The following is a 14,968-nucleotide window of genomic DNA, read 5'->3' on the forward strand; positions in this document are numbered from 1 at the left end:
AGGGACTGCCTTACAGCCCGGGTCCAGGAGCTCGAGAAAGAGCTTGAGAAAACCCAGTCTGAGCTAAAGAAGGAAGCTGAAGGCGGTTGCCAAGGCCAAGGAGCTGAAGGACCAAGTCGCCATCCTGAAGAGCGAACTCCAAGCGACCAAGGATATCGTGACGGTGTCGAAGGAGAGGGTTACTTATTTAGAGGCTGAAGTCGAGTCTTTCAGGATCGAACTCCAGACTGCAAGGGCCGAAGTCGAGGTTACCAGGAGGTCACCCATCCTAGTAATACTCTCGCCCAAGCACGCTTAACTGCGGAGTTCTGATGGGATCCGGTGCATTAATGCTGGTATGATCGTACCCTTTACAACGTATGGAGGCAGGATCCCAATTTTGATTTTTTCTTCTTTTGGTGAGCATGCCGTCGCTCGAGCGGCCATGTGGAGTGTCTTTTATTCTACTGCATTCGAGGCCCTTTTGAGCCTGTATGATGGGGTTTGGTTGGTTCCCCTCTTTTATTTACCAGGCTGGAGGTCCTTGGGAGCCCATGTGAAAGGGTTCACTGGGACCTCTTTTGGTGCCCCTTGATTACTCTTATAAGGATATTTTGACCCCTTGGGTCCTAGCTATCCTTTTATATATTCTTGCGCGTGCTTATTACTTTTTTGCGAGAAGCGTCCCTCTCGTCATTATGCATAGTACTATTTTTGCAAGGGTTTCTTTTAGGACCCTTTTTGGCTAGACGGCTTGGTGGCCGCTCTAGACTTATTAGTGTTGTCACTATATATTTTTCTTTCGTAAGACCTTTTGGCCTCCTTGATGTTCACAAGGGTAGCTAATCCTTGTAAACCCAAGGGATGCCTTGCAAGGTCCTCTCCCTGTTTTCTGTATTTAAGGACTTTGCCTAAGGCCCCGATATAAGGGATCCTTCTAGGACCTCCCATTAAAGGGTCCTTTTTAGGGCCATGGTCCCTTTTGGGTCCTCCTGATGGAGGGCCCTTTTTAGGATCCTCCTGGTCCATAGGATCCCGATGCAAGGGGTCCTTCTTTGGGTTCTCCTGCTTGTTGCTTGCTTTGTCTTCACGGGCCACTTCCTCCTGATGGAGGGCCCTTTTTAAGATCCCCTATTAGAGGGTCTTTTTTAGGAGCCTCTTTTTTAGGAGGGCGAGGGGTCTTTTTTAGGATCCTTCGTTAGAGGGCCCTTTTTAGGATCCCCTTGCTAGCTGCATGTTATTGCCTCCTGTCCTGCCCCCCCCAAGTGTTTGGTGAAATTTATTTCGGCTGACACTTTGGCTGATGCCCGCGTAGCGAGAAAAATAACACATGAAGTTGCAAACAGTTTCATTCATAACACGCGGTTTACAACTGACTTTGTAAATAAAAAAGGGGGCAACATCTAACTAGGAGGTTACCTAGGTAGCCTCTTTGACTCTTACTTGCTTAAGCTAAAACAACGAAGAACAAACTAAACATAGGTTCTTTTGGCCCTGAGAGCTGAAGCCTTGCTGGTAGTACTTCTTGAGAGGCTCCGTAACCCGTGGGTCCAATCTTGTGCGGATCTAACTTGTGTGGGTCGTCCCTTCATACACAGCCATCGTCATTGGTATAGATGGTTTGGTGGCTGCGCGGAGGGACATGTTATAGCATTCCCTCGCTTCCTTCTGCTCCCCTTTCACGCATGCTACTCCTCCAGGGGTTGGGAATTTCATAGCTAGGTGATACACAGAAGTTATTGCCTTCAATTCTCTCAGAGAGGGTCTCCCTAACACCGCATTGAAGGCTGAGGTGCACTCCACCACGACAAAGTTAGCCATTATGGTGGTTTGCTTGGGTTGCTCCCCCATGGTGAGGGCTAATTCGATTGTCCCTAGGGGTTGCATCGAATCTCCCGTAAACCCGTACAAAGTCGTAGTGCAAGGTTGTAGGTGACGGAGGCTCAACCCCATCTTCTCCAGCGCTGGTCGATACAAAATGTCCACAGAGCTCCCGTTATCCACCATGACCCGACGTACCCTCATGTTAGCAAGCTGGGCGGTTAGCACCAGGGGGTCCTTATGAGGGAAACGCACCCCCTGTGCATCTTCTTCAGTGAAAGTTATTGAGTCATTCTCGCCTTTGAAGTTCTTCGGGGGGCGCTGCTCCAAACTTAAAACACAAGGTGGTGGACTTCGTCTGGCCTCCTTGGCGTACTTGTCTCGCCCCTTCCTTGAATCGCCTTCGACTCCTGGTCTTCCAAAGATGGTCCTAACCTCTCCCTGCACTTCTGGGGCCACCCCTCGTGCCCGCGGAGGGGACTCTCCTTCTTCTGGCCTTTGGTTCTACTTGCGCACATATCTGCCCAAATGTCCTCGGCGGATGAGCTCCTCGATTTCCACCTTCAAATGGCTGCAGTCCGCGGTGGTGTGGCTGATATCCTTGTGATATTGGCAATACTTGCCCGGGTCTCTTTTAGACCGATCCTTTTTTATTGGTGGGGGCCTTTTAAAAGGGACCCAGTTTTCGTTCGTAACGAAAATATCCTCTCTCGCATGGGTGAGGTCTATGTAAAAAGTGTAGGGGCTCTGTATGCGGTCACCAGAGCATTGGCGCTTCCAGGGACGATCGTCCCTCGTTCCCTCATATACACCCTTCTTCTTGGCACGACTTTGATTTTCCTGGGCAGAAGGTTTCGGGGGCGATGGGCCTTTTCCAACTTTAAGGTTTTCGTGACCATCCTCCACGCGAATGTACTTTTGTGCCCGCTCGTAGAAATCATCCAAGTCCGTGACCTCTCTTTTGAGCATGTTATCCCATAACTTGCTCCCTGGGCGTACTCCAGCGGTGATGGCCATTTTCAGCTCTCGGCAGGTCAGGCTCCCTACCTTAGCCGCCTCCATATTGAACCGGTGGATATAGCTCTTCAAACTCTCATTTTCTCCTTGTTTCACATTGGCGAGGCTGGTGCCTGGCATTGTGTAATCTCGCATGGCGTGGTGCTGCTGGAGGAATTCATCAGAAAGTTGCTGCCAAGATCGAATGGACCCCGGTCTAAGCCTCCTGAACCATTTGTAGGCAGGTCCTCTTAAGGTGACAGCGAAGCAATGACATCGCGCCCCACAGCCAATTCCCCTCAGCTTCATCAGGTCATTAAATGTATCTAGATGATACTTTGGATCTGTGTCTCCTTCGTAGGGGGTCATGTGGGGCTCTTTAAAGTTGGCAGGGAGCCTGATGGCCTGGATCTTCCTGACGAAGGGTGACTCATGGTCGATTTCTTCCTCAAAGACCTGGCCGCCTGATGCGGTGACGATCTTGCTTCGCAGGCTCCTCATCTCCGTGTCCAGGTCCTGCCTCCTCTTGCTTAGAGTGTCCCTCAGAGCGGACGGGTTAAGATCCGCCTTTCCCTTGCCTTCTCGAGGCGCCACAGGGGGTGTGGTCCCTTTGCCCTTCCTCTTTTTATTGAGCTCCTCCCGTAAGTCTGAGGGTGCTCTTTTGGAGGTGACCTCATCCTCATTGCGAGGGGCTGCGTTGGTCCTCGGCGCTGGCTTCTGGGTCTGCTTAGGCGGTTCAGGGTGATCACGTTGCTTTGCTTGGTGGGTGTTACTGGTTGAATGTCGGGTTCTCCCATCATCTACCGGTACAGTGGTCTCCACCCCATCCTTGCCCTTCTCCTTCCTCTTAGGCAAGGTTACGCTTGACTTGCCCTGCGGCAGGCCGTTCAGGACCTCTTGCATGTTTTCCAAGGTGGTTTCCAACCTTTGGTTCTTACGGTGGAGTTCACGTATTTCCTCCTCGTAAAACCGGGATTTCGAACTCGAGCTCACGGAGTGGACCCGGGGGTGCTTATCATGCCTGCGGGCAGAAGGGCCCGGGTCTTGCCGGCCGGAGTTCGGTGCCTGCGATAGTTTTGGGGGAGGGAACTCATCAGCGTTTACCGGTGGTGCTCTTGGAGGACTTCCACCAGGTGGAGCGGCTGGTGATGAGACCACCCTATCACCTCCGTGAACCTCAGGGTCTTTCGGGGGCTCCACGTCTCTAGGAGGAGGAGCGTCATTCATGGAGGCCTTTAGCTGGACTCCGTTCAGGTGAACCTCTACCTCCCGTGGCTCCCTCAGTCGTTTTGAGCGTCTTGGCATCTTCTTCTTGTCGGAAACAATGGTGGAATAGTAGCTTGAAACTAACGTTCCCACAGACGGCGCCAAACTGTTGACGGTGAGAACTCGTCAACTAAGTTAAGTTGGAAAAATTATCAAATCAATATCGCTAATTGGAAAGCTGTAAAAACTTGAACAAAAACTCAAGAACAATGATGGATCAATAATGGAGGATTAGTCTTTCATTCACACTTAAGCCTCTGCTACAGTCAAATTTCCAACCCCCTTTCAGGTGGTCTTAGAGTTCATTTTATAGTAGGCTCTAATGGCCTTAGGTACATAGTGGTCCAGGGGACCAAGTGGTACATACGTACTGTGTCAGGGGAGTGGCTTCAGAGGTCGTGGTTGTACAACCTGTACAGGAACAGGTGTCAGGAGGATGTCTCCACTACTTGTCTGTACCCATGTCTGATGCGTGGTGGCAGGCGTAGTGGCGCAGGAGGTAGTGGTGTCGGCTCTGACCTATGGCCGTAGACGTACGGACCATGATCCTTACCCCAGCAATCCCACTGGCATTGGTATCCGTACTTAGTACTTGGTCGTACAAATATGTCCCATTCGACTCGTACTGGGTCTCCTAAGCATAGGGATCTCGAGGTGTAAGGAATGGGACCCTTGGTGTGAGGTGGAGATCTTGGGTCCTTGGTATGGGGTATCTGAAACCTCCTGAGGTCACTCACGAGTCTGAGCGATAGTCATGTGGCCCTGGAAGATGTCTAAGGATGCGCGGCGAGACGTTCTCCTTGCGACCCCCTTGAGGGCATGGCTCCCTAGCTATTCACAAGGTCGAGTGCGTTGTGGATGTGGCCCTCATGAGGCCAGGGGCGCCGAGACTCGCGAGGCCACTTGGGAGGCGTGGCCTAGGCATCTCGCGAGGCCACTTGTGTGGCATGGCTGAGACCTCTTGCGAGGCCACTTGAGGGGTGTGGCCTAGGCATCTCGCGAGGCCACTTGTGTGGTGTGGCCGAGACCTCTTTCGAGGCCACTTGAGGGGTGTGGCCTAGGCATCTCGCGAGGCCACTTGGGTGGCGTGGCCTAGACATCTCGCGAGGCCACTTGGGTGGCGTGGCCTAGACATCTTGCGAGGCCACTTGAGAGGTGTGGCCTAGGCATCTCGCGAGGCCACTTGGGAGGCGTGGCCTAGGCATCTCGTGAGGCCACTTGGGAGGCGTGGCCTAGGCATCTCGCGAGGCTACTTGAGAGGTGTGGCCTAGGCATCTCGCGAGGCCACTTGGGAGGCGTGGCCTAGGCATCTCGCGAGGCCACTTGAGAGGTGTGGCCTAGGCATCTCACGAGGCCACTTGAGAGGTGTGGCCTAGGCATCTCGCGAGGCCACTTGGGCCACCATCAGCAAGGCCATCACCAGCGAGGCCATCATCAGCGAGGCCATCATCAGCGAGGCCATCATCAGCGAGGCCACCACCAGCGAGGCCACCACCAGCAAGGCCACCATCAGCGAGGCCATCATCAGCGAGGCCACCATCAGTGAGGCCATCATCAGCGAGGCCATCATCAGCGAGGCCACCACCAGCGAGGCCACCATCAGCGAGGCCACCACCAGCGAGGCCACCATCATCGAGGCCATCAGACGCAACTAAGGCGTGGCTTCGCTAGGTACGTGGTTGGTGCGGGACAATGGGAGCCCGAGGGCATCGTGGCCCCATCACGTAATTAAGTGCTCATGGGGCCTTAGTGCGTGCCTTTGATCCTTCGAGGGCGTGGAATTTTGAGCCTCAACATTCGGCATAGGTCGTATAAATGATTGATGTATTGTTATTTGCTATGCTATTTATTTGTGATGTTAGTTTTATGTTTAAAATGCTATGATTTTTTTCTTGATGGGCCTTGGTTCATGGGTGCTTTGTGGTGCAGGTAAAGCAAAGGAAAGGTCAACCAGCCATGAGTTGGAGAGATTTAGAGCGGCACCTACATGTTCGGTCTGCTTGGCCACTATGGTCAACTTATTTTGAGGGAGTTAGGATATGAGTCCAAATTTTTTTCTTAGGTCGATTATTTTGTAACTTTGTTTATAATTACATTGTAACAAACACTTTTTGGATCCATTTAAAATATTTTAAGTTTATAAATGAAAAGTTCATATCTTTTGACCAAATTTTTATCACCTGAACCTTTAATTAAGTTTAATTACACTTTTGAGTTCAAATGACTCGCTTAATGAGTTTAGTACTATTTTAAATACACAGTTTAACAATCCTGCATTAGTAGGGCGTTACATCTATCCACATCAGTAATTTGAATCTAGACTTCTTGCATCCCATATGCCTAGTAAATCGTTCTAGTAACAATTCATTAAAGATTCCTTACTTTAATATGTTACTGATTATTTCATTCATTGTATATGATCTTAATTCTATCGTACTAATACAAGATCATATCCTCATAAATGAACTTGGAATTTTCTTGCTATTAATATAAATTATTCAAACAATAATTATAACATTCAAATATAATAAAAATGTACTTTTATTTAAATCAATCAAATATCTTTACATGCTTTTAGGGCATAAATCCTAACAATCTCCCACTTGCCCTCAAATCTAGTGATGCATCTCCCTTAATCCCATGTTGTGTACATGACCCATAAATGACTTTTCAGGAAGTGTCTTGGTAAACAAGTCTGCCAGGTTCTGTTCCGACACTATCTTCATATTAGTCAGATCACCTCAGTGCATAATCTCTCTAACCAAATGGTATTTCCTTTCTATATGTTTTCTTCTCTTGTGGCTTCTGGGTTCCTTAGAGTTTGCTACTGCTCAACTGTTGTCACATTACAGGATTAGTGGCTTCTCCTTAGCTGCTTTACAAACCGATGTATACTCGGCTTCCATGGTTGAATCTACAATACTGGATTGTTTAATAATTCTCCAGACTACAGCTCATCCTCCAAGAGTGAACACTAACTCAGACGTCGACTTACGACTGTTTCTATCTGATTGGAAATCAGAATCAGTGTATCCAGTAGGGTTTAGCTCACCCCATGAACATATAAGCATATAATCGCTCGTTCTCCTAAGATACTTGAGAATGTGCTTTATTGCAATCCAGTGTTCCAAACCAGCATTATCCTCTTCAAACTCTACAACTCTGCACGGAGAAGGTCATAATCTTGATTGGCACTTTGTGCCGAGTGTTCTCTCCTCCGAGCATTAAGATCATCTCGAAGGTCTAGCCTCATCTCTCGAGGTTGTCCTCAAGAGCTACTATGTTCCTGCAAGTGTTCAGATCATCTTGCAAGTCAGGTTGTTCATGGTGGCGACCACCATCCTTGGGTATCCCACTTTGGTCTCCCCCTCGGAGTCAACATATTCATTATTAAACGAATCATTAATTCCCTATCCTCGGTTGGTAGAGACGTTTCTCCTATTGGCCCTTTGGCCAGGATTTCTAGGAGGCTGGCGAGGTGCTGGCGGAACACCACCTCCAGGCCTAACACGTTCTGTCACAGCATGCCTGGGCGGAAGGCCTCGAGCTCCACGGACGCTAGCGGCCTGTCGGTGTCCTCGGGCACCATGCCCTTGATTACCATTGGCCCTTCTCGATGCCTGAATGGGCTCAAAAGCCCAGCAAGCTCTTTTTCTCCTTTGATAGGGCTCTTCATCAACCTTCCCTTTGCCACGATCATGTAGTGCAGGTGGGGCTCCAACTCCAGCTGGGTGCACAGGTGGCACGCCAGCTAGCGGATCTTGTGCCAATTCAGTGGGTTTCTCAGGAGGCACGCCCATTGGCGAAACAAGTGACACTCCAGCTGGGTGCACAGGCAGCACACCAGCTAGCTACCTAGGTGGTACTTTTCCATGGGGGTCCACTATAGCCCTTGAGCGGCCAAAGTGGCCCTCATGGCGTTAACTATCTCCTGCAGGGTGGCGATATTCCCCTCCTGTGTATCTATCCTTTGCTGGCAAGAGGCGATTTGGCCCTTGACGACCACCACTTCTTGTGGCTCCTCTGTGTAAAGGGATTGAGAGTAGTCACTCTCATAGCACTCATTGTCGTCGCCGTCATATTCAGCGTTCTCATCATAATCTTCTTGGGCCACCTCTAGGTTTTCTAGTGGAGGTGGTCGGCTGGGTTCTCTTCCCTCTGCGAAGGTGGGAAGAGTAACGTCGTCTGTGGCATTTCTTCTGGTGGTCACCATTTTTTAATCTTCTAATCTTTCTTCAAGCTCTCAATGAAAGCACCAAAATGTTGACTGCCTTTTTCGTATCAACCAATTAAACCAAAGCTTAAAGAAAAGCAGTAAAGAACATAGGGATTTATGTGGTTCAGGTTATTAATTAACCATAGTCCACGAGGTGATTGTATTAGGGTTTTAGGAGTTATAGTAGTCAAGCTTCTATGGAGTTTCAGGTGCAATGCTCTGAATATCAAAACTTGTGATCCATTAAAATGTGAGCCGTAGCCCTATTTATAGATGGCTCGGGGTGATTAATTCCCATAATGGGGTTTATTACAAAACAATCCCCATTAATTGGGGTATAAACTCTAATAAATACAACCTATTGCAATTAAGGCTATGGTGGGTCCGTGTGTATCACACAGGGCCCATTTCTAAGGCTTCAACTCACCACTTTTTTGGGTGACACACCCCTGATAGTGTCAGGGATAGTTGTTGAGGTTTTATGCCCTGATTAAAACTTAATTGCTTTGTAATCTAATTTATTATCAATAAAAGAATATAAATATTTTTTTGACATGGTCAATCACTTTGCTCACATGTTTTATTTTCATGATTATTTGTTTAATATAAACTTCTATTAAATCCCGAGCATATAGCTAATCGTATTTATAGTAACGTAATCACAATGGAATATAAATGTGATTATATGTTCAAAAATAAGTTAGTCCTAAGATTAGTCAGTGCACAGGATTTACACTAACTTGCCAATGTACGATATGATCTACTTACGCATTGTAGTGTTATGTTCTTTCCAGAACATTAGCAAAGTAGATAAGATCGGATGTATTTGTTACATCGGACTGGACTGATATTGACAGTAGATAGGATAAGTAAACATGTCGTTATTATCTATTCTAGTCATATCATATAGTTGACCATAGGTCAATTCAATCTCAATTTTGAGTGGTTAGTATTCTAACTGATTGTATTATTTGAGTTCGTTGACTTGTTCGTTACCAGCTTACCCTACGGACTAGCCCATCCTTACATCTTGGGAACTCGATAATATAATTGAGTGGGAGTATTAATCATAGATATGAACATCTATAGCTTCTGATAAAGAATTAAAACGATGGTTTCCTTTTAGTTTGGTTCAAGGTGCTAAATGATAGAGATCTCATTTTAGTAATTAATATTAGTTTACTAAAATATCATTTATAAGGAACTAAGTGTTTTAAGGATAACATACAATGAGGGGTAAAACGATATTTTCAGTCCCATCTCATTGTAGGCAGTCTATAGAGGATTGAGTGATAATTATGGTTGTAACAATGGATAATTAATAACGTATCTATATTTCTTATAGAGCATTTTATGAATTCAAGAGTGCAACTCTTAGTCTTTAGTGGAGTCACGAGAAATTAATAAGTTAGTAAATTTAGTTGTTAAATTTATGATAATTTATTGGAGCTTGATTTCATAGGCCCATGGTCCCCACTGTACCTTGGATAAAATCATCTAGATAGTCCCAATTAATTGATTTAATTATCAATTTGAATTATCAAAGTTGACTAGATCAATTTTGGATAGTTTCACGGAGTTATACAATTTAGAGAAGAAAAGAAATTTTAGGGATGATTTATTTATTAAGACAAATTGGTGTCTAAATTAATAAATAAGTTTAAATCAATGTTCAAATTATAAATAATTAATTTGATAAAGGATTTAAATAATTATTTAATTAATTAAATCAATAGAAAATAATACTAGTCTTGATTTTAAGTCCAATTGGCTTATAATTAAATGGGAAATTTTACGGGCCTAAAGCCCATGAGAATTTTGACCTAATGGCTGATATTACCTATTATTTTATTGATTTTTTAATTAAATAAATGACCAATTAAGCCTATAAAATGAATGTTAAGTGAGAGTTGAAAAAAGACGATCTGAGGTGTGAATCTGACAGATGATTTGAAGATCTAGCTTTCAGTCTCTAGGTTTTAGATTCTCTCTACAGCATAAGTCATTTCTAAGCCTCAATATTCTCTTATATTCTTCTTCTCTTTGTATCTGTCTCATGTGTTGAGAATTGCCCACTCTAGTCTAGGTGATTCTAAGGATACTTTGGACGGTTGGGAAGAAATTTGAAGATCAGTTCAGTATCTTGGTGATACCCTGCGACAGAAAGGATACACGGTTAGAGAAATTGAAGGAAGGACTAATACATTCCGCTGCGTATAATGTAAGTGTTCTTATCATTATCTCTATTTAAATTCAATTGTAGAAGCAGGTTCAAGGTTGTCTTATATTAATTTGTTTAATATATGATTTACATGAAAACAAACAAGATCATGTATAAGTTTTCCCAACAATAGCCGCACGTTTCCCCATGTCAAGCGGCGCGTTGGGACATGCTTCTTGTCGCCTGTACGAATTCGACACCACTACTAGTGGGAATAGTAACTTTTTCAAACTGTTGCTTGTGGTCCAGGGTCACTATGCATGACACCTAGCACAATGCTCCAATGGTGGAGAACCCTCTTCGCAGACCTGGAGGACTTGAAAAGAGATGGAGGAAATCAGGAGCAATCCCTGAGGCGTGGTCCACCTCAGAATACCCTTCTCCGAGGGTGGAGCATGACCACTACGAATAGCCTATGGCTCAAGTAGGTCAGGTGAATCCTACACGAACTCTCAGGGCTCGAGAATCCTGATTACTCTCTAATTACGGTCATGTGTCAACTAGTGAAAAAAAAGGATAACAACATCAATATAAGAAAAAACATCAAATTGCATGTAGCTGTGAGCTGGTATAGAATAGCTAGAAAAATCGTTCAACTATTTAAGATCAGCCATAGCTCAAATGAGAATTTAACAATAGGATATTTATTTTACGTGCCATGGACTCAAATCTTGCAACATGAGCAGAGTGACTCTGATAGAATTTTCCTGCAAATTAGGTTAGAAACAGAGAATAGACATAAATTGAACAGAGGAAATTAGGCGCCTATATTGTAAATAGTCAGGAGTTCGAGAGCTTGATTCTCTCCTACAATAGGTTTACAACCTCCTCAATTGTTAATTCCTAGTGGTTGAATCACTCGTACCTAGAGTTGTGGCATCCTTCTTAACATTCCCTTTCTTACGTGTATATATGTAGGTGAGTAGGGGTCTATCAATACCCACTGCCCAAAGTCTCACCTTGTCCTCAAGGTGAAAATAAGGAAATTGCTCCTGAATTGTCTTGAAATCCTCCCAAGTCACTTCAAAGGCTGGAAGATTGGTCAACTGAATAAGAGCTTGAGGTTTCACTTTGTTAGTGTCGAGGCAGACATCCAATACATTTTCAGGCTCGAAGTCCATTCCAACTTTGCAGTTAAGTCTGGCGGTAGTGTGGAAGCCTGTTGATGTGGTCCCAATGCAGCACATAGTAAAGACACATGAGACACTAGGTGGATGGTTGAATCCTATGGTAATTGTACGTGATAAGCAGCAGAGCCAATGCACGCAAGGACGGGGAATGCTCCAAAAAAATGAAGTGCTAACTTCTCAGCTCGTTATTTATCCAAGGACTTCTGTTGATATGGTCGAAGCTTCACATAGATCAAATCTCCCACTAAAAATTGTACATCTTGACACTTGCAATCCTTGCGACTTCATTTTCTGTTGTGCCCGCTGGAGGTTTACTTTGACCAGTTCCAAGATGCCATCTCGGTTCTGAAGCTTATGCTCCACCGCTGAAATCATGGTGCTCCTCTATTTGAAACAAACCAACGATGGTGGGTTGTGGTGATAAAGAGCCAAAAAAGGATCCATGCCCTCTTATGGGTGTACCAAAACTCGGCCCAAGGTAGCCAAGTTACCCACTATTTAAGGTTTAGACCCCAAAAAGCATCGCAAATAAGTTTTAAGGCATTGATTGACCACCTATGTTTTTCCATCCGATTGCGGGTGATAGGAGATGCTATGTTTAAGCATAGTTCCTTGTAGCCTAAATAATGCCTTCCAATATAAATTGAGGAAAATCTTATCAAGGCTGAAAATGGGTGTCGAAGTGGGATAAAGTGGCCATATTTTCTAAGTCGGTCGACCACCACAAATATTGTATCAAATCCATTTGAGATGGGAAGTCCCTCAATAAATTCCATCAAAATTTTATCCCAAACCTGAATTGGAATACATAGTGGTTGTTGTCATCCCGCTGGGGATTGAGCAAGATACTTGTTCTGTTGACAGGTATAGCACATGAAGCGACAAATTTCTGGACATCTTTGATAATACCATGTCAAGCCTAAAAAACCATGAAGTTCGCGCAAGGTCTTTGAAACTGGCCAGTCAGCTATTGCTATCGACTTGCTCGCATATATGATATGAACAAGATAGTCAAGGCAGGATCGAGAAAACAAACATTTCTTGCGATTAGCATAAAGCTGATGTTGGTGAAGTCGCCCAAGAACCAACTCCAAATGATGTGTGTGGGTCTCAAGTGTGAGGTTGTACACTAAAATATCATCAAAGAATACAAGTATAAAGTTACACAAAAAATCACGGAATACCTCATTCATGAGAGCTTGAAACGTAGCCAGAGCATTAGTAAGGCCAAAGGGCCTTACAAGGAATTCATAATGGCCCTCATGTGTGCGGAAAGTCGTTTTCTTAAAATCTTTGGCACAAACTCGAATTTGGTGGTAACCCGATTTTAGGTCTAGCTTTGAAAACACAGTAGCTCCATGTAACTCATCTAAAAGCTCATCAATCACATGAATAGGGAATTTATCAGCCATTGTTTCACGATTTAAAGCCTGATAGTCAACACAAAATCGCCAACTCCCATCTTTCTTCTTTATTAACAGCACCAGACTTGAAAATGGGCTAGTACTCGGCTGCACAATCCCAGCTTCCAACATCTCAGCCAGTTGCCACTCAATCTCATCTTTTTTTACTTGAGCATATCGATATGGGTGAACACTAATGGGACTAGCTTCCTCCCACAAGAAAATAGCATGTTCCTAGGCCTATTTGGGTGGAAATCCTGGAGCCATATGAAAACTGACTCATATTGCGTCAAAATAGTGGTCACGACTGATGGAGTAGTTTCCATTTCTGCCACACTCTCCACTGAGAGATTGCCTAACTCCACCCAAAATTCATGTCCCTCTTGCTGTACAAAATGAATCACAGCCTTCAAAGAAATCTGAGACTTGTAAAGGTTGAGGTCACCTTGTAGAGTTATCCACGATCCCCCAACTTTGAATTTCATCACCATAGTCTATCATTTCACCTGCATATTACCCAGTGTTTCCATCCATTTTATGCCAAAAATCACGCCGGACCCTCCTAACTCCAATGGTAAAAAATATGTTACCACTTGAAGCGCCCCTAACTCCAACTCCACCTGGTTACAAATTCCCTCAGTCGAGACTCTTCCCCATGTGCCCAATAACACACCATAGCAAGTAGTAGCTGGTATTGGAGTATTCGTAGCTGAGACTATATCCAAGGAAATAAAGTTATGAGTAGCCCCACTATTAATGAGAACAGTCACATGTTGTTGTCCAATATGCCCAACAAGTTTCATAGTATTGGCTGAAGTAATTCCTACCAACAAATTCAAAGACAAAGTAGCCAGTGTTTCCTCACTCAGGGTATCGATGGATGAGTCAGGCGTGGCTAGTGGAGATTCCAAAAGTTGAGTACCCTCATCATCATCCATAATCAACATCACTTGTAAAGATTTTTGCTCAAATTCATGTCATCGGTGCCATTTCTTCTCACATTTAAAACATACTCCATGAGCGTTATGATCCTAGTACTCAGCATCGGTAGGTCGTCATGTGGGAACTCCTCTGTTCAGTGCTGTAGAACTCGTCATGGAGGTTGATGATGCCGGCGAAGATGAAGTTTTAAGCCACGGGATGAACGAAGGTGTTACTAGAATAATAGGGATGAGATTTGGTTTTGGGTTAGAGGCCCGACCTGCCTGACCCATATTAAGCAAGTGATGGTCCTCCTCCATCCTTTGGGCTGTTTCCATAATCTGATCAAGGCCCACGGGCTGCAAAATATGAATTGCTCATTTTATCTCCTCCTTCAGGCCTTTCACAAAGCTTCCTTCCAAGAGATTTTCGAGCACATTAGGGACCCTTAATGCTAGTGCCTCCCATTGAACAGGGTATTCCTTATGGTGGTCTCATGTTGAACTGATAATAGCTCATTCGATAATGACCCCCCTGGCATAGCTCGGAACCAAGAAAACAACAAATTCTTCAGTGTAGCCGAAGAAGTTATTGGTAGCCTATGGTTTTCCCCTTGAAACCATGTTAATATGTCACCCTCCAAACTGATGATAGTCTCCTTGAGAATATGAGACTTGGAAAGGTGATTCAACAGAAAGTAACGCTAAGCCCAAAAAATCCACCCATCAGGATTATCGCCAAAAAATAATGGTAGATCCATTCGAGGTGGTTGGTATTCCCGACCATAACCATGGGTTAAGAGGAAGGAATCTGGTTGTTTTTGTGGCGGTTGTTGACTCGTTGTGGAATGTGGAGAGGCCTGAAATGGAGCAGAAGACACGTCTCCTTCCACTACACGGCGTTGGCGATCAGCACTAGCCTTCGTGGTAGTCGTCGCCATTCTTCACATTGCCTGCAACAACTGAGCTAACTGGTAGACCAACATATCGACCTTCTTTTCCACAGTCGGTAATCG

At 45.0% G+C, this 14,968-nt stretch overlaps 1 pseudogene; it reads right to left on the reverse strand.

Annotated features, from left to right (window-relative positions):
* Positions 1–231: 231 nt before the first annotated feature.
* Positions 232–349, reverse strand: LOC133787161 (5S ribosomal RNA; annotated as a pseudogene).
* Positions 350–14,968: the final 14,619 nt, after the last annotated feature.

The sequence above is a fragment of the Humulus lupulus genome, chromosome 6 (genome assembly GCF_963169125.1).
Source record: "Humulus lupulus chromosome 6, drHumLupu1.1, whole genome shotgun sequence".
Lineage (NCBI taxonomy): Eukaryota > Viridiplantae > Streptophyta > Magnoliopsida > Rosales > Cannabaceae > Humulus > Humulus lupulus.